This window comes from Motacilla alba, chromosome 4, assembly GCF_015832195.1.
Source record: "Motacilla alba alba isolate MOTALB_02 chromosome 4, Motacilla_alba_V1.0_pri, whole genome shotgun sequence".
Taxonomy (NCBI): Eukaryota; Metazoa; Chordata; class Aves; order Passeriformes; family Motacillidae; genus Motacilla; species Motacilla alba.
The window spans coordinates 49,954,172-49,976,949 of NC_052019.1; the positions used below are offsets into that span (position 1 = coordinate 49,954,172).

The window sequence follows — 22,778 nt, forward strand, 5'->3', positions numbered from 1 at the left end:
TATCCAGGGTCACAGAGGTGTCCGTTGAAGATATAAGCCACAAAAAAAAATCATCTTCATGGTTGGTACCTGCAGTGTTTTGCTCCTTTTGAAATCTTCTCACAGGCAGTGCAACTCAGTGACAGATTCAATTTTTCTGAACACCAAAACCTGGCAGCTCCATGACTAGGCTCTTGGGAAATGCAGTGGTTGAATGCAGTTGGAAGACCAGAGATATAACATCTGTCCTCTGAACATGTTTTTTCTTCTCCTTTACAGGAGCTAAAAAGCATCCTCCTACTCTTGTGTAGTAGTAACTGCTCTCATTGACAAAATATCCAAAGGCAGTAAGGCAAAGAGCTTAGGATAAATCCCCAGGTGCTCTTAAGGGCGGAGTCCTTGAACAATGGAATTTTACATTTCTTAGATGCCACAGTGGAATTATACTCCTCATCCTAATGGTCCCTTTGTTGCTGAAAGAGCAAGTCCAGATCTCTGAAGAAGTAATCAGACCCCAAGTAATCACGCCCTCTTATCTTTCATGACCAGCGCTTTCCCTGAGCACTCTGGAAGCAGAATCAGCAAGGGTTTAGCAGCTGTGGAGCCATTCTCTTTCTGTTTTCTTTCATGGACATATGTATAAATCAGGAAGGCTCAATTGAAAAAGGGGTGCATTTACTTAGGCATAAAAGCAATGAGAATCTGGCTTCATATGTTCTATTTACTCAGAAAAGTAGCAACCTCTCCCCAGGCATGGAGCTGGGCCAAGCTACACGGTCCTGCCAACATACTGCCATAGAACGGGGGCTAAAATTTGGCTCTAAAAATTTAATCCCAAGGAGTAATTTGATTACTTTTAAATGCAGCTTCGTTTTCAATTATTTTTCTCAGCACGCTCTTTCCTCGCCTCCATCCGGAGCTCGAGCTGTGTCATTGAGTGCCTGCGCCTGGCCGGAGGAACACACAGACCTTCGCCAGGCAGGGGGTACCAAACCATCCTTTATCAGGATGGCACCTGATAAAGGTCCCCTCCTCCTGTCCAGGGCCTCGAGGGATCTCAGTTTAGCCGAGAGACCACACGATGCTCGGGGAGCCCGCGGAAAAGCCGCAAATGCTGTCGCTAGGCCATGAATGCGCGGCACAGAGCAGGGATGGTTTAGAGCTCACGCTGGCCACTCACAGCATGGTACAGGCAGAGCCGTGGAGAGCTGCTGGCTCCGGTCCTGCAACAGCAGAACTGCTCCAGGGGTTTTGCCTCCTGCTCGGAAACTTGCTCACGCAGTGCAGTCATTACCTCACCGTGCTGTATTTTGTTTGACAAGCATGTTATATATGATGGAATAAAAAAGGGAATGCTGCTGATGCTCTCCTTATTGTCCTTATCAGATGACAGCGTGCACTTCTGCAGGCACTTGCCAGCACTGAGAAGGCTCAGCACTTTTCTGAAACCCAGGACTTAATGCCAAAGTCAAACATCAACCTAATTGTCTACGTTTTGACACTCAAAGTCGAAAATATATGTTCACCTGGTGGCTCTTAGCTCCTCAAATATCAGTAAAAAATGGGTCAGTCTGCAAAGTGAGAATATCAGCAATTCTTTCCTTTTCCAAGTTCATTTAGATCAGTGCCTGGTGATATTTTATACATATAATTTTTAAAAATCAGGGCATGTAAATTAATCCATTGCTTCTAAATATTTTAATTTTCAAGTTCTAAAAATAGATCAAGGAAGACAATACAATATTTCTTCCGAAAACTACATAAATATTAGTGGGATTTTAATGACATTCTTTAAATAAATTTGCTACTAAGGATAATGCCTGAAGGTCTAGCAGATAAAGAGACACAAGAAATATGTCAGGAAAATTCATACCCTAACTCAGAACTGGATGGCGAATGTAAGTAAAGTGATTTTTAAAAAATAGAAAACAACCAAAACCTCTGTGGGATGTTCTAGAAAGCCAATACAGTAATATTAAGGCATCTATCATAATTTCACAGCTATTGAGTTGCAAACACTTAGCCACACTAATTCACTCAAATCTCATATTGATCTTCCCAGAAACGAGTCAAAGATGAACTGCGTACCACTGCACTGCAACGCTGAAATGTAATTACTGATCCCTCCCCCAACGCACAGCATTTCTCATGTATGGTGTGAGCTTTGCTTTTGATACCCAAGTGTTTAGCAAGACTTTGTTCAGTCACACAGCAGAATAATTTGAAGACTGGCATCTCCCCCCCTCAGTAAGTCACGAATTATATAGAGCATCTAGTCAAGATGACCTGATGGCTGGTCTGGGACTTTGATCAAGAATTTAGAGCAATGGAAAACAAGCACAGCACATTTTTAATGGACTCAAATTAGAGAATCACCAATGATAGACGGAGTTTTTATCAGAGCTGTACAGTGATCAGGTTTTAGGCCTTATATGTTCAGCAGTTTTATCAATGCTCTGGAGGACCAGAGAAAATCACCATCTAAACAACAAAAATGGCTGTTAAAAAAGAAAAGCAGCTGCTAGGTTAGACAAAAAAGAGCAAATCCTTAATGCTGCAACACAGCTACATGTAAAGGAATATATCCAGGAATAAAAAGTGTAGGACACACAGGATAGCAGGAATTCCCTTCAGGATCCCCAGAAAACATTTAGGAATGATAGTGGTCAAATAGCAGTACATGAGTGCCAGCATGATGCTGCATCCAAAAGAGTCAATACTGTCCCTGGAAGAATAAACAGGAAAATTTCTGCAGGCAAGCAGAAGGGAATTATATTAAGTCTGGATTTGGCACTAGAGCTTCATGTTTGGGAGTTTATATGATGGATGAAATCTGATGTCCATGATTCACCAAGGATGTTACTAAATTGGAGAGGCTTCAGAGAAAATCAGTGAGAATCATTAGAGGATTGGAAAGGAAACCTGTATACTCCAGGACAACCACATAGGCTTTTCATCAAAAAGGTCAAGGGATAAGTTGATCTGTGTCCTTATGTCATAGGAAAGAAAACTTTGATATAAAATTACATAACAATATCCAGAATTAAAAGTCAGAAACAGAGTAGAATTTAAGCTGACATTTTTACTAATCACTGAAACAATTTAAGAAATATCTGTGCTAGACTCCTAAATTTGTAAATTAATATCAAGAACTATCAATAACTTGGGGGTTACTCCAGAAGAGTTTCTTTAGTTAACTAACACAGGAATTAACTCAGAAAGGTCTGTGTAAGTATGAGGTCAGGCTATTTTAATAAAAAATGATCTTTTCAATTTTCACATTCTAAAAAGAAGTTATGAGTAAAAAGCTGAAGCCACACATTCAAAAGGTCAGCATCACCTAGAATTTAGAAACTTTCTGCCCCTTAACTAAGGATTTGAAACTTTAGAGGACAACCATGCTCCTTGCTATCTTTTTTCTCTTCACAACATACTTGCAACTCCCACTGACCTGCACGTTTCTTTAAAATGAGCAAGGAGACTTTGAAAAGAGCCAGCCCCACAGAAGGCATAAGCTCCATGTGAAGCTGCCACTATTGCCTTGGGGACTCACATTCAGGGCATAATCCTCAGAATGCAGAATGAGAGCTCCAAGTCACACCTCTGCCATGTACCTGGCAGCCTGTTCCCAGTTCCCGTTTGTGCACAGGGCTCTCAGTCCTCAACAGAGACAGCACTTGGCACTGGTCTTTCTGGAACACCGTGTTATTGGTTTCAGTTTTGCATCACCCTGACTGTAGTTCTACCTAGGCCATGACACAGGGGAATGGGACCAAAACCTGGATGTCACATCCTTTGCCCCCTCACAGTACTCACTGGAGGTGCAATGTTGCTCATCAAGGCCTTGTTCCAATATGATTTATTCTTGATCAATCCATGTTTGCGGTATCTTATCACTGCAGCCTTTCAGTGCGGGAAAGATCTTTACACTCTCTTAAGGTATAGAAAGTCAGCTTATTAGTCTTTAATTCCCCTTCTCTTTTATGACTCCCTCGTTTTTTTAAAAAAAACAGTAAGAATTATGTCCATCCTCTTGCATACCTCTGGAATTCATCCTTCCCTACAGAGTGTTAATCACTACCCAGCAACAGCTCATCCTAATCTCTTAAATAATCCAAGGGTTAATTTCAGCCAGCCTAAGGACTGCAGCACACTAAGTGTTGTTTGACCTGATCTATGACTATCTGGCCAGAGTTCTTGTCCTCTCATTAACTGCTGTTAATCGTATCAGAGGTGCAATTACAAGCTCATTATTTTTCAACATTAAAAAAAAAAGAAACAGGCTAAATATTTCCACTCTTGCCTGCAATAGGCAAGAGACTGTATTTTCCCTTGTCGCCCATAAAGGAACTATATTTGTAGAAACATTATGTTGTTTCTTATGTCCATCGCTAGTTGTAATTCCATTCCTTCCTTAGTCATTCTGATCATTTGTATGTGTGGCCATGTATTATTTTACAGCCTCCAGCACCTTGTTTCTGCTTATGTTTTCTCTTTGATTTTCATGTCATTCAATAGCCCTTGATGTTGCATTCTAGTGTTTTATTACAACCACTCTATTTTATTCCCATTGAGATGGATTGTTTTCTGGTCAGCTTTTTGTGTTTTGTCCCCTAGAAACTTGTAACTCTCCTCTTTGTGTTTGTACTCCTCCCTATAAGAACCTGCCAAAGAATTTCTCTGGGTTTACTGAAGTTCACTTCTTTAGCTTGCTGTTATCTCAAAGCATGTAAATCCTCAGGCCATCACTACATCCAGGCTTCTGTAGGACATGAGCCATTGATCTGTCACATCAAGCCACTGCTGGCACATAATATCCTGCGTCTCTTCCAGAAGTTCCTTTTCTGGATGCAGTTCTTGGCTAACACACTGGTTCCTCCCCATCCTGTCTCTTGTCTTCCCATGCCTTCCTGTAATTCCCCACAGATATCGTCAGCATGATCTGAACATCTACTACTCCAGCTAGATGAGGGACTATATTTGTATTAGCTCCTGGCAATAGTAATTTATTAAATTCTGGAAGATCAGCCACTAGAGTGAATCTAACACACCCTGCAAGCACGTTAAGCTCTCTCCCTTTGATCCTTTTCCTCTTGCACAGTGGCATTTAGAATGGCTTTATGCATAATGAAAATCTACTTTTACCACCTTTGATAGACAACAACTATTTGAAATGCCTGTTCTCTGCAATGAAAATCTCTCTGCTGAACTGCACCTGCTGTGGGTTATCTCTGAGAGTCTATTTCAGTCCTAAAATTAACTCCATATTAACTCCCTCTCAGTCTCCCTAGATGCAGTCCTGCGCTTCCTAGGGCTCGGCCGTCCAGGCATCCCTAATGAAGTGACTTAGACAGATGCAAAGAAACCAAAGTATGCCACACACTAGCAATTTTGGTTGGTATGTTTGCATCCTGATGAGTTTACACCTTCTGCTACATAAGGGAGAACATGTAACAAATACTAAAGAAGTGGGAGTGTCTGCAGCTGGAAAGTAAAAAAATATCAAGTGTTTTCTTAAAAAAAAAGTCCTTCTGCTGAAGACATCAAGGGGGGAAAACAGGTAGGGAGAAAGAGCATAACATACAATGTGGATGGCACATGGATGGACAACTTTAAAAGCTCAAAGTGGTTTGAACTTTTTTTTTTTTTTTTTGCCTTGAAAGTGGAAAAAAAATATAAAAAGAGAGAGCCCCTTTAAGTCCTACTGACATACTGGGGCTGGTAAGTAACTGCACCCTGTGGTTCACATTACTATTTTATGTGTTCCTGTTTTTATGGAGTGCTAAATGGCTTAATTACATTTTACTGGTTTATTCTGCTCACTTGTTCATAACCTCATTAATCTGACACACACTGTTTTTTTCCCAAAATAGAGAATACACAATCATTTTTGTGTAATAGCGTCTCTAGGTATTTGCAACTGTCTGACAGGTATAATGTGGTTGAATTTGCTATTTATTAGGAAATTATCACTTCTGCATAAAGGTGCAAGTTATGAATAAAAAGCATAAACTGGGCAGACTAAGCTCTTTAGCAGCACATCAGGATCCCAGCTGATTTAAGTACTTGGTGGTGCTGGTGGAGTGGAAAGTATGCACTGCTCAGTCTAATTATCATTATCTTACTTTCACATGAGGAGATAGATTGCTAGTGTTCACCCAGATAATTTCTAGGCCATAACTGCACACTTTTCAAGCTTGATCCCTCCACTATTTGGCCCACTGCAGACAGCGTGGGATGCCTGGTTCTGCTCAACAGAAAAGCAGAGTGTGTGGACTGCAGAGCCCCCTCATCACAGCCTCTGCTGGTAGGTAGGTTTTTTACAGCAGAGGCATGTTACCTGACGTGTCTGGAATGATGCATCTTTAGGTTTTAGAGCTTTAGGTTTTAGATAAAGGGAAGTTGATTTGTTTTGACTTGTTTTGGATCGTTTTGTGTGAAAAATGGCACAATGATGCAAACTGAAAGGTCCAACCTCACAGAGATCAAATACAAGACCAGATTTGAGAATAACTTGGAGAACATTCTGTGGTTGACCCCATTGCTTTCCCCCATCCCTAAACAGCATTCACTCATTATTTTAGCTATTTAAACCAAGTAGAAATAGGAACTCAGTGCCTATGAGACAGGAAAAAAAAACCCAAACAAATCAGCTTCTGAAAATCTGTATTTCAATTAAGAGGTCTTCAGCAGAGACAAAAGGACTGATTAAATTTAAATGCTGAAGAAATGGGACGTTCTGTCGTGTTTGTGATTCCACCCTTGCAAAACAACTCAGTGAGACTCCTCTGAGGGTAAAATGGTACCCAGCAAGGACTTGGGATTTCACTAGAGGCACTCTGTCAAGATTTTTATGTGATGGCTGTCTATCCCTCTGTTTTGCAGCAAGATGGTCTGCAGTTTACAAGCATGTAAAACACATGCACAAGGTTTCCACATCAAGTTGTGTGATAAAATTTAAAGATACTGCTGATGACTTAACATGTCCTAAAAATGTTATATGTATTACTATTACAAATAACCCTTAAGGCAATTGCAAGTAAAAATAATGGTAAAACTCCTTTCAAACAGCCTTGCCCTTTTCCTTTTCTTTTCCTTTCTCCTGTGTTTCTGCACTGAGCCAGCGGTACACTGGAAGGCAGTGCTTACCTGAAATAGCTGTCACAGAGATTTGAAATTGAAACTGGAGATGCTCCAAGGAGAGACAGGGGTGAGGGCTGAGAAGAACTGGATGGGCAGCAGAATTCAAACACAAATCGAGGCAAAAGGCGTATCCTTTACACTGAAGAAACAGACCTTCTGTTCCAGGGATCTGTCGAAAACTCAATGTTCTGTATGAGCCACTGCAAAGAGACCACAGAACTGAGAGCATCCTTTTAAACAAGCCATTGAATCTCAAGTAACAGATTTGCATTGCATGACTCAAGAGACAGAGACTGCAAAAACAGAAGAAAGAACCAACTTCAGGTTCAAAAGATATGCATCAATCTTTTTAAATTAATATTAAAATAGAAAGCATCTCCTTGCTAAATTGTGGTTTTTTCCTGATTGCTAAATTAATTTCTCCTGCTTTGTTTTTTTCTCCAGCTATATTTTTTCCCTATCTTTTTCTTCTTTTCCCTTTTTATTTGGAAAAAAACCCACAGTTTCATATTTTTCTTTCATCTGATTATATCAAAATGAAGACTGATCTTTTTTCCTACTTTCTGCACAGCTTGTTAGCTAAGGTCTCAATCCTGCAAACTCATTTGCACAGTATAGCTCCAACTGTCAGTGAGCTGAACATCCCATGTAAAAAGACTGAAAGGCTTGGTTCTGCTCAGTTCACCCATCCATCTTGTCTATCCTCCTATATACTTTTTATTGAGATGTCTCTAAAAGAGTTGCCATGCACACAGGATTGGTTATTTTCTAAAGCACTTGATCTAAAGCAATTACAACCATAGGTGGTTGTTCCCATTGGCTCCAGAAAGGGTGCCTTCTGCTCTCACACAGGGTAACTCCAACTAATAAATTACTTAGAAATAAAAGGGAAAAGAAATATGGAAAACAGTGCAACTAAATGGCCTTAGCTCTTCTATTTAAAAAACTCAAACTCCTATCATTAGGATTCATCACAGGAGGTCAAGCAGAAATAAAGCATTTCCTCTTATTTCTGTACATGAAAATGTTCAATATAAATCAAAGGAATTGCAATAATTCATAATTTAAAACTAAAGCTCACCACATTTGTATCACGGCAGGAGGTAGTCTTCCTGCAAGAACACTCTCATACAACCAAAATTTCCCAGCTTCAGTCACGGGTTATTCTAAAGCAAAACACAAGAAAGTGATTCAAACAAAAAGGCTCAACACAACCACAACAACTGTGTTAGATCGAAGACAAAGTTTATCTCGTGAGAATCCCTGAAGGTTTATCTAGTACAAGACCCCACAAGATTCAATAAATCCCTGAGACATCTTCCCTCAGTCATACTTCTTCCAAGACTGTGAAGACAGCATACAAGAGAAAGGGAAGTAAAAATGGAAAGTTATTTCCATGCAAAGCAGTTGCAAATAATCACCTTTGAAAGTGCCCTTTTGCACCACTTCGAGCTGGTGATCCCACTACTGACAGTGCTGAGAATCTTGAGCTAGGCTTTAGTTAACCCTGGGAATGAACCAGAGAGTACAGAGGTATCAAAGGGTTGGGAAAAATTTAAAAGCAGCACTTTTATAACCTTGCTGATCATACAAAAAACTTTGAGAATCTAAGTTAGGTGTATCCTAGCACACTTTATACTTGTTTTCCTTACTCAGGGAGTACTAAGAACCTCATTTCATTTAACCTGACAATATAGTGGCTCGAACACAAAGACCAACCCCATCCATGCAGACACCATCATAACAAAACATGTTTGTGTGCAGGAGCGCAGTTCAGTACTCCCTTCTCACCATAGAATAGTTTGGAGAAAAGTCCGTGGCAGGGCACATCCTCCTGGTTTAGTTCCTACAATGGGCTCTGAAGCAGCTGCACCAGGAGCAGAACCATCACACATCTGCAGATGGGCCATTAAATCTGTGCTGTACCACTGATCTCTGAACCTCCTCTGTGACCAGGGGTGGTCCTTCCAGCATTTAACATTGATAGGGAACTCAGAAGTATTTCTGATGTCACAGCTGGGTCCAACCAGCAGATTTTTTGCTCTATAGTTTCCCTGAAACCAAAACTCTGGGTTTTTCCTCAATCAACCAAACTTATTCTATCTTTAACTCTAGTTTTGACAGCATAATTACATCCCAAGCTGAAGTGACAAACTTTCAGTCATCAGTTTTAACACATATGGGCATTAACAAGAGAAACAAACAAATAACTTGCTCAGCTTGTGCTTTGTGAGTAATAATTATTATTTCACATGTATACTGATTCTTTGGGATTATCACTTAATTAGCTACATATAAGTAGAGTAAATAATTGGTGCAAGCTCCACTGGAGGCTGCTCTTGGCTCTAAGATGGATCTTCAAAAGAAAGCCTGGCAACCAGAAAAAGACAGCTCTAACAGCCACCTGCTTTGGATCTGGCATGAGTAGATGGACAGAGGCTTTTAGTGTCTTTCAGGATGCTACACTGCACAGTGGGGTATTAAAAACAGCAGCTGTGATGTCAACACGGTTCTTTGGAGTGCTTTCAAGCCTTGTTTCTTCTCCTCAGAATGGGCACGTTTCAGGAGCTACAGATTAATTTCAAGAAGGTACCAAAGGTTTTCTTTATGCTGTATACACTTGCAGTAGGATATTATTTCCCCGTATGTTACCACAGAGTGCAAGCTGTAGACACACCATTCTTTTCAAAACAAAATTGGCTCCCATGACATTGTCAGTACAGGTGCATCCAGACCCTCAGCACAGAAACACCACAGCCCCTTTTCTGGGGTCTAGGAATGCGTTTACTTGCAAATGGTCATTTACACAGATACAAGTGGATTTTTTAAAAAGCACAGCTAAAGAAATTTTCTCCACGGGCCTGTTGAAAATCTCTTTATATGACTAGTGGTTAGTTTATTTAAGAGTATTTCTCTGTGCTTTCCTGGTCTGTGACAGCCTTGGGAAGTGAAATCCTGTTACTGTCACTAGCCTTGGAGCTAGCTGGAGTGGCTGACAGGTCCTTGGCCTTCTGCCTGAGCAGATACCTACTTTTACTACTCAACAAGAACCAAACCATGGCAAAAAACAGGCAGGAAAGGACATAACCTGTCACTTCTAGCTCTGTAGGCACCCCAGTCCCTGAGGTATAAGGGTAAACCTGGGTGTAAATGGGTGTGCAGTTGAATGGGATGAAGCTGGACCCTTCTGTTTTGCACTGTAGTGCAAACACAGGAGAAATTTGTAGTGGCAAATGAGATTTGTTATACTTTCTATTTTGTCAAGACATCTAAGGCTGAAGAAACATAAGACCTGTGGATGAAAACATATAAGAATACTTGAGGGAGACCCTGTGAAATCAGCCAGACATGTTTCTCACCATTTTAAAGGACAGAAGGATGGAGGTGTACAAGCACGTAGTCACAGTAGTCCCAGCAATTTTCTTGATTCCATCTGCCTACACTATGGGGAATTTTCCATTTAAAAACTTCTTAACTCCAAACAAGAAATGAGGGTTGCTGAGGGCATTATGTAGAACACAGAGCCTTGTAGCATGACCCTGAGTATGCCAGCATTTACAGACTTTTCATGTGGACGCCTGTGCCTGCAAAAGAGAAGTGCACATGTTGGCGGCAGATCAGATATCTGCCCGCCTGGGAGTCGTGGATCTTTGGTCTCTTAAACCCACATAATTTCAGCACACAATTTCCCTTGCACAAATGCTTGCAATTTAATTGCAAAAGTCTGGCCCTTGGTACTTTGTGAGTGAGGGATATGACACTCTCAGATGTACCAGTAAGATTGGTGAAGGCAGGAAAAAATGGAGACCGGGAAAACACACAGCAAAGGCTGTTTTGGGCTTTAAAGAGAGCTTCTACAACACTAGAAAAGTCCTGTATGAAAAAGCTGACAACCATGATAGAAATGGATTTTAATTGTGCTCTTCACTGTATTTTAGTATGATAGCAATTTGTGTGCCAACTAAATGCAGTCTGAATTGAACAGTGCCCTGACAGAAGCTGCCAAGGTACTAGATCATTCTGTGCAAATATAGGTATTCAAAATTAGATCAGGACATTTTTGACACTTGCTCTATCTCGAGTTGCTAGGATAGTGCTAATAAAGAGTGCTGAAATCCTCTCTGCAGCACAGCATCTAAATCACAGAACATTATTCTATTTTCCTTAAATGAGCAATCAATATTAGCCACCCAGGAGAGCACCACTTGCAAGCTCCCCTTGCTGCCCCATCCTTCTCTGCTTTAGGCACAGAATACCTGCTCATGTGCTAATGTAGCTACAGAGGAGACACACGTGCACCTCTACAAATGTGCCACACACCATTTCCCTCCTGTTGGTGCATCCTCTGCCAGGCAAATGTGAGAAGTGAGTACAGTATCAAGATTTTTGCTGCCAGCTTCCCTCCTCTACCAGCTGGGAAGAGTGAGGGCAGGGGCAGACGGAACCGAGAGGCTGGTACTCGTCTCCCCAGCAACAAACCTGCCACTTGGCGATGTTCCACTTGAGTGGCCTGCCGGGATGGAGAGGAGCCTGGCCGCTCCCGGTGGGGGCCTGCTGGCCACTACTGCTCCACTGAACTGGCAGCCTCTCTGCTGGTGTGAAACCGAAAATTAAAACTGCGGCAAAGTCTTTTCTAAGTGAACTGAATTAAGTAGCAGGCGATAGCACCTCGGAGCATCTTCCTGCTATCCCAGCACTTAGCTGGCATCACTGCTGATAAGGAAGCGCAGGCGGTGCTGCTTTTCAATCTCCCTTTGTGGGCTTGATCTTATTACAGAAAACAAATTTACCAAGCATGAATTATCGCTAAAATTCTTAATGCTCTGGTGGAGAAGAAAGCCTGACGCAGATGCCAGTAAATACACACGTCTGTGGATGAGGATGCCTCTCCTTGGCACGCTACATTCTCCCAACTTTTGGCTATGTGCTGCCACTGCGAGAATTATTCAAAAGATGGGCTGCAGAAAAAGGATCAATTAATCTGCTGAGCGAGCTTTCGAACCCATTCTCAATGCCACTGACAGCCGGAGACCCCCTCCCTGCGCTTGGTAATTACCCCAATATTTCCTGCACGCTTGTTTAAACGGCTTACACTGGGGCTGCCTGTGAAGAGGAGCTCTCCCTGTGCCGATCTGAGGCAGGGCAGAAAGGCAGCTTCCCTTATCGCTCCGCTTCACTCCATCTGCAGCCAGCGGGGCGCTGCCTAATCGCCGGCCCTGGGACAGGGACGAGCAGGCTGGGGGACGCAGATAGATGTCTCACCAAAGGAGACTGGGACTTTCCTACCGCGCTGGTGCCGCAGAAAACTCATCACGCTCTTGCTGCTTCAAAGGAGGGAGAGGAGCCTCTTTAAACCAGAGGCCTGTCCCTTAATTATACAAATGCAGCGATCAAAGTTATTATCTGTCCTTACAAAGGCCGGAGCTTTAATTGAATGGTGTGTTGCTACCTTTGAGAGAAAGTGTTCAGTACTCCTGGAGAGCAAAGTGCCAGGAGGGGGGAAAATGGGAAAAGAGAGAGTGAGCAAGAGGAAAAGAGCAAGAGGGAGAGGGATGGCGTTTAACAAGGAGGCTGCTTTATATGGAAATGTAATGAATACAGTTGATAAAAAAAGGGAGAGACAAAAGTTGTGAAGTTTCAAGCTGCGAAAGAACTTCAAAGTGTATTCAAATGTCACATTGATTTTTCTTCAAATCTGTAAGTCGTAAGTTTTTCAAAAGAGGAATATGATCCCCTATTTTATCCACTAATGTTTTATCTACAAAAAGGGCAAAAAAGCACAATGTTTTCCTTTCACATTATATAATCCCTATATTGGAAGCCTATCTTTTTTTTTTTCCCAAGCAAAGATTTTTTTCTGTGTCTTTGAAAGTGATGAGGTCTTCACCACATTTGTGTATTGTATGTTTAACTCTGGAGAATTCTGGGTCTGAGAACTTGCTCTAAGTTAAGTGGAGAAGAACTATACCCAGGTGGGACCTTACTACCACAATATTCCAAGCCAATCAGAGCAAGGCAATGCTTCCTTTCCTGGAAGGAAAAGATGTGACAAGTCTGGGAGCAATCTTCAAAGAGACATGAACCAACAAGGTTTTGTATCATGGTAGAAATATGTTGGCAAAGCAGTAGATTAAAATTATGCTAATTAATAAGGCAGTGACACAACCTAGTATGAACAACATAGCTCTAAATGAAAATGGACAGCATAATGGTCTATCATCTTCAATGGCCTACCATGGATCTAGAGACCGGGAAGAACCTATTTTATGCCCCAAAACACTAATTACCAATTGTGTTATATGTCTGCCACTATGATAGGTTGGTAGAAATTCCACACAACATCTCTGAGAACATAATTAATGCCAAAAATCATTAGAGGGAACAAAAGCTGTTTTATGGTAAATTCAGAATATCTCAAGCAGTTCTTACAACCTAAGCTCCTATCCTACAACACTGCAAAGGAAAGGTTTCTGCAGCACCCACAGTTAAGTGACTACCCTGTAAAAATGCAAACCTCAAAAAGAGATGGATGCCAAGGAAAACAAATATATTTTGAGGAATCCCAAAGGTTTAGAGCGAGTGGTTTCATAGTCTTCCAAAAATAGCTTTCATCATCTCTCACTTGGGATTATCACAGCACTAGGCTGCAGGAAGACCACAGAGCACACCTGTCTCAGGTGACTCACACGAATTTTCACACTTGGCAAAAGAAACTCTCCTTGCTTAGGGACTTTTCTCCTTTTTTGTTATTTTGTTTGTCCTTAAGGTTTAGCCATCTTGTTGAGAAATCACAGAAATGGAACATTCTCTTCTTTACCATGTCCAGTTCCCTTGCACATGGATTTCAGTGCTAATAATACTAAATCCAAGCAGAATACACTCAGGTTTATGTGGAAAATGGCCTGGAATTTGGATTTCTTACAGAGATTTGCATTTGGGCATCAGCTAGTAAAGGGAAGGGAAGAGTGTCTCAGCAAGCTGCCTAAAATTGCTACTTTGTGAGGGAATCCTTACCCAAGGTAATACAGGGACAGGATCTCAACTACACTTTGCCTAGAGACTGCAGCTCTGTCACTTTGTGGAAGGGCAGGCAGGTGTAAAATACAGTGGCAGTGCTGTGCCAAAGTACTTGTGAAATTGTAAGAATCTGTCTTTTAATGATTATTCTGAACAGTAAAAGGTACTGTTGTACAATACAGGAGTTTCTAGTGAGAAAAACCTTTGGACAGATTTCTAGTTAAGCCAACGTAAATTTTTTTCCAAAGGCTTCAGTAGCAATCCTCACATGCTTAGATGGAGTTCTCCACTCTTTTCTGCTGACAGTTTTGAAGTCAAAATAACCACAAATAAAATTTGTGCTGTAGGAACAGTGCTGGTACTGACTCTGGGGCAGCCTTCCAGGTTTTCTTGAGGAAAACCTTTGGTGGAGTTAGCATTTGCAACAATCCCTTTCCTCCAAGCCCTTTTTGTAGAAATAAAGCAGGCCTTCAGATATATCCTCCTGGGTTATGTAGACTGTAGATCAGTCCTTCCACACAGGGATTCCAGTGTACTTTCTATGGGGATTCAGACTTGATCTAGTGCAAATGTAGATGGGACATGTGAGCAGCCAGAGTCAGGGCTGAAAGTGTGATGCCTACAGCAGACAAAGTGAAATTTTGGAAGAAGTTTTGCAGATGCCTTTGATGCCTGGTCCTGCTGACAGGATCTAGCAGGACAGAACTGTGGAGCCACCATGAATGAGACCTACTGAGAGAAAATCTAAACCAACCAAGTAGGCACCACAAGGACACGGCAGAAAAGAAATAATTTACCTTTCCTTGCCCAAAGCATTCAGATGAATGAATAATTCTTTTAAAACTGTCAGTCCTCTTTGGCTTTTTACATGATTCCCAAGAGCTTTTTGCTCCCTGTGCTTCTCTTTTTTTGACCACTTCTGCTATCTCTGTTCACAATTCTATTCCTATAACTCACTGACAGCTCAGGCAACACTAATCAGGGAGATTTTCTCAACAGGTGGTTCAAGCCCCAGGAATACCTGCTAAATTTCTAACATAATTGGAGATAAGATCTGAATAATACTAAATGTAATTCCCCATCTCAGTATGGAAATACCAATTTGTCTTGCTCCCGCTTTTTAATACAAATACACACGTCTTAAGAAAACAGAAATACGCCCTTCTTGTGCCACATTTTGAGTTACCTATGAGATAATTGACATAAACTTCACAGGGAGAGGTTTATTTGTTATTAAATTCCACTGATGGAAAATTTATCCAAAGTAGAGCAGGAGGCATTGAATTTCCTGTGGTTACTGGCTGAGATAAAGAATTCTTTCAGAAGCTGAGGAGAAAAAAGGGCTGCCATCAGACCTAGGGACCATCACAAATCTTAACTCGCTCATGCTCCATTTGCTCGGTGTATTTCCTTCACCCTGCCTATTGTAATGCAAGTACACTGCATTTTAAAGTGAAATAAATATCTTATCATGGTAGACATTACTACTGCAGGTTTGGACACCTGGTGTGATAAACTCCTTCCCTGCTGCCTCCCAAGATGTTAACACTGGGAGCCTTCATTTACATCATCCAGCTCAGTAACAGCAAACTCCCCCTCCAATGAACCCCTCTTCTAGAGACTCCTTTCCAGAAACTTCTTTAAAAATCCAAGAATGTTAGAGCCAGTTAGTTATGAATCTTTTTTCTAGAATGAAATTTCCTACACAATTATGGCTGTTTTTCTTCCAAAGATTTCTCTCACGCCAGAGAGTCATTATTTACCCCTGTAGGAGATGCCGGTTTGATCTAAAATTATAATTATCTAATACTTGGACTGTAGTTAGATTGTTAGTAAATTTCCTTGAAGCTGAGATTAAGCTCATCAGGCTGCCATTCTTGAAACTGATCTTTTATTCAGTTAAAAAAGAATTAATTTTTATTCTAAGTACAGGCTGGATTTTCCCTTTTAAAAGGAGCAGCTGCTATTTTTAATGATTTATTGCCAGTATCTTCCCTCTCTTGCACTTTATTTCTTTCAGAACCCCCCGATGAATACCATCTGGTTCAAGTGATTTACTATGCTTGCATTTCATGAGCTGCTCCACAACATCCCAAATTAAGACAAGGAAAATATAGTCTGAGTTTCAGGAAAATCTTTCTGACAGATCTATTAGACAGTGGAGTAATCTTTCAGTGGGAGTCTCATTGTCTGAGCCATTTATAGCAAGACTGGACAAAGCACTGGTAAAATATACTTCAGGGGGCAATTCTGCATAAGCAGAAGGATAGAGTACATACATGACTGAAATTGAGAAAGACAAAAAATTTTAAGGGAACGATTTCCTGTCAGAAAATGCAGTTCTGCAGACAAAACTAGAAATACTTTATTAAACTGTGTGAATTTTGGTGAATACTATTGAAGAAAGAAATAAAAAGTGGAGGAATTACAATGTCAAAATGTCATCTTGAAGTCTTCTCTCAATAAAGAATTTCATTTTTTAATGAAACTTTTATTTACTCTATTTCTATACTACATTCTGAAGCAGAAATCAAACTAAATGCTAAATCTTTCCAATTCAGCCCAAATGTATTGTTCTTCCCTCCAGAATTGTACTTCCTAGAGAAAAACAGAAAAGCATAGGTTTTATCCTGTCAAAAATGAAAGCAAATAAGAAATACGACTTGACCACTGAAAATTGCCTTCCAACAGGTTTCTGACAGTTTTCCATGGTAAATGTCATTTCTTTGTGTTCCACGTTTACAGGACATTTCTCCACATTTGCCCTTTCACTTTGTCATTGCAGTGCCTTGTGCCTCAGTTCCTTCCAGATTAAAAGCAATAGAAATGTGCATTTCTCTCTGGCTGGACTGAAAGGCATTTCATAACAGTTTAGATTTTTATTAGTGAATTTTTCTCATTCCCTGTGGCTTGGCTACTTTCTTGTCCTCAGGTTGCCCGGCAGTTTTATTCTGCTTTCATTGATGTGTTTTAACCTTCCAACTGTAATATAATTGGAAATCTTAATCACAGTTGAAATAACTCCAAAGACAGACTTTGAGAAATAGTCAACACTGAGGTGAACTGTGTATTTTTTTCTAAAGTGTGGCTGGTCACAGTAGTTCATCGAAGCCTTTCTATCCTTTTCAAGAGTAAGAAACAAAATACAGCTTTCTTTTGTAAACAAACCAACCTGCAGAAACATCAAACCCCATATTAAATTTTGAAGTCCTGGGATCTGACCAGTGCTTAATAGCACTCAAAATTACTGTCCTTAGAAGCAGAAAGTCTCGATATTTGAAGACTGACTGTTGCTTCCTCTTTCTAAAGGAAGCAGCTTTCTGAAAGTGGTTTGCTTACCCCTTGACCTATGGACCCTTTTGGGTCTTTCCCTCATTTGCTATCTATTCGAATCCTAATACCTTCCACAAACTTAAAACAAGAATCTGTAAAAAGCAAAATGCCTGGATTTCCATGTACATTCCTCCCACACTGAGGTTTTCTCCCTTTCCTTACAAATAGCTCTCTTCTGCCACCAGTTACCTCCTGCTCTCAGTGGTAAACCACCGTGCTGTCTCTAATGAGTCCTTCATGCTTCCCACGTACATCTTGCCTCCTTGGAGACGATGGAGATTACTGGAGGGTTCCCTTCCTGTTCCCTGGGCTCCATCTGTGTTTCACAGAGGACTGGCAGAGGGAAGCATTCCTGTCCCCATCTGCAGAACCAAGTTGCCTGCAGGCAAAGCACCACATCCAGCCATATCTGATATCTTAGCAACTCTCGGATAATACTTGGTAAGGGTAAGGTTGCTAAGGTCCCCCAGCTCCCATGGGTGATTTTTAGGGTCTTCATCCACTCCCACATTTTATCCCAGTTGATCGTAGATGCAAACTGGGCATCTTCTACATTGTATGATGCTCTGCATCAAGAGACAAAGACGTTTAACAGGGTATGGAGAAAGAAGGTGCTTGGAGGCTCTACTTGTCAGCTTTTTAACAAAGAGAAGACTAAAACATAGCTACCTGGAAGCTCACACAGCCTTGAGAGAGAAACTTCCCTGAAGCTGAGCTGCAGCACGGAAGGTGGAAGGAAGTCTTTGGGTTTTCACAGGCAGCAACTCAGAGAAATAATGTCCCATGGTTAATTTGGTAGGAAGTGAGAGAAAAAGGAAAGCCCCATATAGGTAGAAACAGGTAGAAAATGTGACTGAGAGATTGAATTTCTGAAAGGTTTCTTGTCATAATGCACATAATCACACCAGGCTGCAAAGATCTGCTGTAAAACTGAAATCACAAGCTCTTATCTGCACCAATGTAATATAAATGCACCACTCTCACACATTTTCAACACACCCCTGGATTGCTTTAGGCAATATTTGAATTCATTGTGTACCTCTTTCCTGTATATTTTGCACATATGGGAGAGCAAAGAGTAAAACTCGAGTAAGAGAAGAACAGTTGAAACAAAGTCCCAGAAGTATAGGCAATGGATCAGGAAGAACATTCTTATTTCATCTTTGATTTAAAAAGCATAAATGGAATCACTTGCCACTCTACTTATGCAAAAGAAAAAATAAGGCAAACATTACCAATTTTACTGAATCTACGTTAGGAAGTACAAGTCTCCTGTGAAAACAGTGCTGAGGGATAATTGACTATGTTACCTTCTAGCTTAAGGGGCTAAGTTATTGCCAGATCAAAGAGGTCAAGTTGTAAGCTAGCAGTGGTTATTTCAGATTCAGGGAATGCCATTAAAGTTAAAAGCAGTTGTAATGCAACTTAATGCCTTTGCCTGTTTTATTTACATCTTATTCCTAGCATTTAACAAAAAGGTTATGGAAAAAAATAGCCACCTGTAGGCAGGAAGGAATTTCATTATGATCTCACTTTTAATTATTTAGTGTTAAATGGTTAGATTCTGACACTCCTATTCACATTATTGCCTTACTCAATAAATACTTTATCTAGTTTCGACAGTACTATGTCTTTACCCCCATAAAATCAAGAGGATGGGAATTTCACTTTTAAATTTTGCAGGAAAAAAATCACTGCAGCTCATTCTGGATCAGATCTACTGATTGACGTTTGCTGTCCCACAGAGAATTAGACAAAATATTTTTAATTCTTCCTTTGGTTAGCAGATGTCTTTTTAGATACATAACTGATTCCATAAGTGGAAACACTGCCAGTAAAGCAGTGTCTTTGGACATGTGTCGCTTACCTTAAAAGCAATATTTTATTATCAAGCTAAAAAGTCATATGTCTTTTCCACTAAATGGGAGAGGTGAAAATCAAAGGAGAATATTGCAAATTACCTGCAAGAGGCCACGCTGTTCACTGATCATCCATAATGCAAACTGAATGCACAGTGCACCAAAAGCAGCCTGCACAATTCCAAACCCAAAATCTAAGCAACTCCATTAAATACCTTCAACAGTTGAAGTCAATTAATTTGGAGTGGCAGCATACAAGTAGCCTTATTTGTTTTATTTACGAGTTACTCGTCTCAGGTCTCACCTTCTAATAGGAACTTAGGCTGCTGCCTCTAAATACATGGCCTCTTGAAAGTGAATTTTAGTGCTCCTGAGAGATACTTCAGTTTGATTTCTGACTCCAGGTCACAAGACTATCAAGTGAATTTCTATTTTCTCACTTTTCTGGGCAAGCAGGTCAGGGGGTCTCCTGTGAGACTGATTAAACTAGACAAAAAGTGGATCATGCTCTGGTCTGGATAAAAAACCCGCTTGACAATCACAGTGGTAAAAGCTAACACTAGTCCAAATAGTCTTGTAAAGGGTGGGAGGACTGGAACGCAACTGGCTTACAAGAACATTTTAATTACTGTAACTGTAGTTTCATCTATACAGAAATACCATAAAATGCCTGTTGGAATATTTTCATGCCACATCTAGATTCATTAGCTCATTTAAAACGCAGTGCTAAAACCAGTGCATTAGCTGAGGTCATTACAATACTGCTATCAGATAATTTCGGTGCTTATGCTAATTAAAATGATGGCACTATAAAAGAAGAAACCCATCTTGAGAGGTTCAAAGGCACTTCTGGGGAGAGGAATTGCACTCCCTTGGCTGCATGCCCCTGTCATCTCTCCTGAAAGGGGCTGCCCTTGCTGCAGGCCCTTGCTAGGGGTAAGTATAAACATATTTGTAGAAACTGGTGTCCCAGGCAATACAGAAATACTGGCAAATAAACACTTAGTGTTTACTTTTCCAGGGAAAGGACAGTCTCTGGAGAAGTCACCTTGGTTTCTGTAGTCCCTGCCATGGCAGATACCAGGGAAATCCTGCAGACCACTTCAAATCAACTGACTTTCCTGTGACCAGTTTGATTCTTGAATCCCTTTAAATTGAACTTTAAATTTTAGACACGGTGTGACTTGATTTATCCCCAGAAACTGAGATTTTTTTTTTTCTCCTAGTTTTCTTTTTTTTTCACAAGCGCTGAGGTGAAAGGGGAGACAAATGCTAGCAAATGTTAAAAACCCATTACGAGGTTCTCCCAGGTGCTGCAGTCCCCTATTGCTACCAGGAGGCAATAAAACATTTCATACTTAAACCCAATGCGGTGCCTTCTTTAGAATGCAAAATTACTTTCACTCCTTGCAGCATGGTTATCAATAAAAAAAAGCAACTCTAATATAGCTTTAACATTCATAAAACCAGCTACTTTACAAATTCTTTTGACGTAACTGCTATTTCAAAGTCTACTAAAGGTTATCATGGATTAAGAGTTACGTACTAGATCTGACTGGACATTACAACATAATAGCTAGACACTTATGATGAAATCATCATGTAGGTAAGGTAAAATTAGCTTCAAATTCTTACCTTTACAGAGAAAATTTCATTATGGATTTCATTTTTTAAGGCTTCACAGACAGAAAGAACAAATATGAAAAGGAAAAAACACTCATCAGTTTTTAAATGTATTTTCTTCATGAGAAGTTACTGAAGTAGAACATGAACCAGACTGTTTGTAGTTTTATGAAAGAAATATTCAAAGTGTCATTTAGACCTTTCTTTTCCCAGAGCTCATGTTCTATCTTCTATTCCTTCTTTGCTATATTGTATCAAGAATATAAAAGTCATATTGGCCATAATTATAAGAGATTATATAGTTTTACAGCTTCATACACAGGAAAGTGCTGTGGTGTTTCTGAGCAGATTAGAAAGCATACAGAGAAAATACGTCATTTCAAAAAATGAAGAGTAGGATTGATTTTCATTGAGTTGAATAAAATTTTAATGGCTGAGATCATAAGCGGAATTCAAAACGTGTCAGAACTTCACACTTTAGGTTAGAAGTAAAGCCACGCCTTCCACAGGGTACAGGTCTCGATGAGATTCTGGTAACTCCTTAAGTAAACTTGAGTTTGGCAGGAAGCAGTTTTACCTGAACTAAGAGCCACATACCCCCTAATGTGATGTCTAATTCCAGTGCCACTATAATAACCTAGTGCAGAGTGTGGGGAATTTTTCTGAGCGGCTTGATTTGATTTCTTTTTTTCAGCAACACATCTAATCTGATATAAATATTGCTGTGGATGCCTTAGAGCTTGTATACATGGAAACATTTACCCACCAGCTACAGTGTGAAGACAGTTTATTCCCTTAAACCTGTGACAATATGATTCCTCCAGATGGACTCCAGCCCTGTGTATCCAGGAGTGGGTCTGAAGCAATGACTTTGATTAAAAAGCTCTGTTTCATAACCAACTTTTAAATCATCCATGCTCCAGAATTAGATCTTCTGATTACAAAAGGTGTTAGCAGTCACGGGTCAGAGAGAAAGACGGGATCCAAAATGATTCATGAGTCAATTAGACATAAAGATGCTGTTGTGGATGGTGGACTCACCTAAGTCTTCTGTTCAATAGTAGATAACAAGGAAAAGCATTGGAAAAGGCCATTAGTGTGGAAAACATTATAGGGTGGAGGAAAGACTAGCAAAAGAGGGAAATAGAATTTAAGACTAAAAATTAATAAGATGTCATCCTCATAGGGTGGACATTGTACACCATTAACATGAGAACATTGTGGCACTGAACTGAAGTTTTAATTCCTCTGCTGTGGCAGGGACAAAGATAACTGGGAGACCAGGCAAGGGTTCCATGGAAGCACAGTAGCAGAGCACATCACTTGTATAATTTTCTTGTGATTAGATATTGGGGTACCTCTAGGCTCTCAGAGTACAAAAGCTCTGTGTTCCTGGCTTGGGTCACACCTCAGCTGTGTCTGGACTTGCGTCCAATGAAGAACCAGGCATGGACCTGAATGTCCTGTTGGTGAGGCCTTTGAAAGGATACCTGGATACAGGCCCCAAAACTAGCCTCAGGTCATCTCATTAGGCAACTTGTTTTCAACAAGATGGCCATGAGCAGCCTGTGACAGGTTGTGCTCCTTGCCAGCCACCATGTGTGTTCCCAGCAAAAGACAGTAGGAAGTCAGGAAAGAAACTGAGGCAGCAGCTCGACTTCTGATCTTTAGTTTACCTTGCCTTGCATCCAAGATTCTCAAAGGAAAAATGAAATCCTAAAATTTTAATTCAAAGATGGTATAGTAGTCTCAAATATGTTCAGGAAAGGGGAATAATGTAATTATCAACAACATTTATAAACACTCTGTGTAGAAATTTGTATG

The 22,778-nt window shown here is 40.5% G+C and overlaps 1 long non-coding RNA gene across 1 annotated transcript in view; it reads right to left on the reverse strand.

Annotated features, from left to right (window-relative positions):
* Window positions 1-8,203: 8,203 nt before the first annotated feature.
* The window catches only part of LOC119700657, a 61,969-nt gene continuing 47,394 nt past the window's right edge, over window positions 8,204-22,778 (reverse strand). Inside the window, exon 3 of the long non-coding RNA XR_005256857.1 lies at window positions 8,204-8,288. This is a non-coding gene — a long non-coding RNA (uncharacterized LOC119700657). The remainder of the gene's footprint in view (window positions 8,289-22,778) is intronic.